The sequence below is a fragment of the Lonchura striata genome, chromosome 27 (genome assembly GCF_046129695.1).
Source record: "Lonchura striata isolate bLonStr1 chromosome 27, bLonStr1.mat, whole genome shotgun sequence".
Lineage (NCBI taxonomy): Eukaryota > Metazoa > Chordata > Aves > Passeriformes > Estrildidae > Lonchura > Lonchura striata.
In genome coordinates, this window is record NC_134629.1 from 8,511,604 (window position 1) to 8,516,114 (window position 4,511).

A 4,511-nucleotide genomic window follows, 5' to 3' on the forward strand; every position below is an offset into this window, starting at 1 on the left:
GGCGGTCGGGGCTGCCCGGGCTCGGCGCTGCTCCCGCTCCGAGTCCCCTCGGAAAGTGCCCGGGGGGGGCCCGGGGCCGCCCCGCCCCGCCGTGACTCACCGGGGAGGAGCCAGAGCCCCGCCGGGCACCGGCACCGGCACCGGGAGCGGCGGCGGGGAGCCCGGGGGGAGCGGGACAGAGGGACAGGGACACCCCCGGGACACCCTCGGGACACCACAGGGACACCACGGGGGCACCGGGACAGCGGGGACAGGGACACCCCCGGGACACCGGGACACCACGGGGACAGGGACACGGCCGGGACACCGGGACACCCCGGGGACAGCGGGACACAGCGGGGACAGGGACACCCCCGGGACACCGGGACACCACAGGGGCACCGGGACGCGGCGGGGACACCGGGACATCAGAGACAGGGACACCGGGACGCCCCCGGGCCACCGGACACAGGGACAGGGACACCCCGGGGACACAGGGACACCCCGGGGACACCGGGACATCCCGGGAACAGCGGTACAGAGGGACGGGAACACCCCGGGGACACCGGGACACCCTGGGGACAGAGGGACAGAGGGACAGGCACACCCCGGGGACATTGGGACACAGGGAATGGGACACTCGAGGGACGCCGGGACACTTCAAGGACACCGGGACAGACCGGGACAGCCCAGGGCCGTGGGGACATCAGGGGTGGGGACACCTGAAGGACACCCGGGGGACATCAGGGACACCCTGAGGGCGATGGGACAGAGGGGACGGGGACCCGAAAGGTGCCGGGACACCCTGGGACACCGGGACACCGGGACATTGGGACACCGGGACACCGGGACACCGGGACATAGGGACACCGGGACACCGGGACGTGAGGGACAGGGACACCGGGACACCGGGACACTGGGACACCGGGACATTGGGACACCGGGACACCGGGACACCGGGACGTGAGGGACAGGGACACCGGGACACCAGGACATTGGGAGACTGGGACACCGGGACACTGGGGGCACTGGGACATTTGGGGACATTGGGGGCATTGGGACACTGGGACACCGGGACACCGGGACACCGGGACACCGGGACACTGGGGGCACTGGGACATTTGGGGACATTGGGGGCACTGGGACACCGGGACACTGGGACGTGAGGGACACTGGGACACCGGGACACCGGGACACCGGGACACCGGGACACTGGGGGCACTGGGACATTTGGGGACATTGGGGGCACTGGGACACCGGGACACTGGGACACCGGGACACCGGGACACCGGGACACCGGGACACTGGGGGCACTGGGACATTTGGGGACACCGGCACACAGGACAGCACGTGGGACAGGCACAGGGGACATGGGGGGACATGCGTGACACTGCAGGACACGACACGGGGGGACAGGAGCGGGCCAGGCCAGGGGGTGGCAGGGCCGGGGACACCGCGGGAGGAAGGGGACACCGAGGGGGACACGGGGGAGGAAAGGGACACTGAGAGGGACATGAGGGGGAAGGGGACACGGCGGGGGAAGGGGACACCGCGGGGGAAGGGGACACGGCGGGGGACACGGGGGGGGGCCGGATCCCGGCGCCGCTTCCTGGAAGGGAAGAGCGGAAACGGGGCCGGGGCTGGAGCCGTTCCCACGGAGGGGCGGGACCCCCACGGGGGACACGGGGGGGCGGGACGGGACTCCCGGGGAGGGGACACCGGGGGGGACAGGACCCCCACGGGGGGACACGGCGCTGGCACCTCCGTGTGGGGACATGAGGGGACAGCAGGACCCCCCCAGGGGGACCCGGGGGGGGGTGCGGGGACACGCGTGTGCAGCCCCCCCCCCCCGGTGCTGGTGCAAAGGGGGGGACACGCGGGGACACGCGGGGACACCCCCTGGACCCGTGCGGGGCGCGCGGCCGCGTGTGCAAGGGGGGCCGGGGGCGTGCAAGGCGTGAGGGGCGTGCGGGGATTGTGCAAGGGGGTGGGGGGCGTGCAGAGGGGGGCAGGGACGTGCAAAGGGGGCGTGCAAAGGGGGCTGGGGGCGCGCAGGGGTGGGGGGCGTGCAAAGGGGGCTGGGGGCGCGCAGGGGTGGGGGGCGTGCAAAGGGGGCTGGGGGCGTTCAGAAGGGTGGGGGGCGTGCAAAGGGGGCTGGGGGCGTTCAGAAGGGTGGGGGGCGTGCAAAGGGGGCTGGGGTGGGGGGCGTGCAGAAGGGTGGGGGGCGTACAAAGGGGGCTGGGGTGGGGGGCGTGCAAAGGGGGCTGGGGGCGCGCAGGGGGCCGGGGTCGGGGGCCTCGCCCGCAGCCGCCGCATTCCAGCGCCGCTGATGCAACGGCGGCCGCGCAGCTGGGCCGGGCGGGGGGCTCGGGGGACTCGGGGGGCTCCGGGGGCTCGGGGGACCGTGGGGACACCCCCGGGGACACCCTCGGGACACCCCCGGGACACCCCCGGGACAGCACCGGGACACCCCCGGGGCAGCACCGGGGACACCCCCGGGACACCCCCGGGACACCCCCGGGACACCCCCGGGGCAGCACCGGGGACACCCCCGGGACACCCCCGGGACACCCCCGAGACACCCCCGGGACACCCCCGGGACACCCCCGAGACACCCCCGGGACACCCCCGGGACACCCCCGGGACAGCACCGGGGACACCCCCGGGACACCCCCGGGGCAGCACCGGGGACACCCCCGGGACACCCCCGGGACACCCCCGAGACACCCCCGGGACACCCCCGGGACACCCCCGAGACACCCCCGGGACACCCCCGGGACACCCCCGGGACAGCACCGGGGACACCCCCGGGACAGCCCCGGGGCAGCACCGGGGACACCCCCGGGACACCCCCGGGACACCCCCGGGACACCCCCGGGGCAGCAGCGGCCGCTCCCGGGGTGGGGGGCTCGGGGGGTGGCAGGGAGCGGGGGCCGGGTGTCCCCCCCGCGTGTCCCCGCGTGTCCCCGCGGGTGTGTGCCCGCCGTGCCCCCGTGGGGACAATGGGGACGTTTCCGTGGCCGGCGGGGAAGTGGCGGCGCGGGGGGGGGAACAATGCGCTGGCGCCGGGGCCTTTCCTGCCCCGCACCGGGACCGGGGGTGGCACCGGGGCCGGGGGTGGCACCGGGGCCGGGGGTGGTGGCACTGAGCTTGGTGCGGTGGCACCGGGACTGTGTGTGGTGACACCGCAGTCGCGGGTGGTGGCACCGGGATCGGTGACCGTGTGCCGCGACACCGTGCGGTGACACGGTGACCGTGTGCCCACGCGTGTCTGACACGGTGACCGTGTGTCCACACGTCCAGTGACACCGTGACCGTGTGCCCACGCATGTATGACACGGTGACCGTGTGCCCACACACGTGCAGTGACACGGTGACCGTGTGCCCACACGCGTGCAGTGACACCGTGACCGTGTGCCCACGCGTGCAGTGACATGGTGGCCACGGGCAGGCCTGGCACCGTCCCCTGGAGCACACGCGTGTCCTGGCTGTGTCCCCGTGTTCGTGCTCATCCCCGTGTCCCTCACACCCACAGCCCTGTGTCCCCGTGTCCCCAAAGCCCCAAATTCCCCAATTCCTGAATTCCCGAATCCTCAGATCCCCAAATCTCCAAACCCCCAAATCCCCCAATTCCTGAAACCATGAATTCTCAAATCCCCAAACCCCCCCAAATCCCCAATTCCTGAATCCCCGAATTCTCAAATCCCCAATTCACCAAACCCCAAAGTTCCCCAAATCCCGGAATCCCCAAATTCCCATATCCCTGTGTCCCCAAATTCCCCAATCCCCCAAACCCCCAAATTCCCCAATTCCCGAATCCCCAAATCCCCAACCCCTGCCCCTCACTGTGCCCCCCTCCCCCCGTGGGTGCCCCGTGGGTGCCCCCCTCCCCCGTGGGTGCCCCCCCGTGCCCCCCTCCCCCGTGGGTGCCCCGTGGGTGCCCCCCTCCCCCCGTGGGTGCCCCCTCCCCCGTGGGTGCCCCCCCGTGCCCGTGCCGGTCCCTGAGTCACCGGGGGGGCCCGGGGGGGCCGGGGCTGACTCACGGCGCCGCCAGCCCCGTATATAGCCCGGCCCGGCGGCGGGGCGCGGCCCCGGCCCCCCCGGGCTCCCCCGGGCCAACCGGGCCCCTCCGGGCCCCCCCCGGGACAACCGGGCCGCGCATGGGGGGTCCGGGGGCGCCGCGCCCCCCCCCGAGGGGCCGCTGCCCCGGTGTCCCCTCCTGTCCCCTCCCGTCCCCCCGGTGTCCCCCCGGTGTCCCCCCGGTGTCCCGGGGGGGTCGGGGCTGGCCGGGAGCCCGGGCGGGCGCGGGGGGGCGCGGGGGGGCCCCGGCAGCGGCGCTTCCCAAAAAGGAGCTGGAGGGTGCGGGGGGCGGGAGCGGGGCCGGGGGGACACGGGGGACACGGGGGGACAATGGGGGGGGGACATGGGGGGGACACCGGGGGACACGGGGGAACACGGGGGGGACACGGGGGGGGACACGGGGGGACAATGGGGATAGGGGGGACACGGGGGACACGGGGGGACACGGGGGG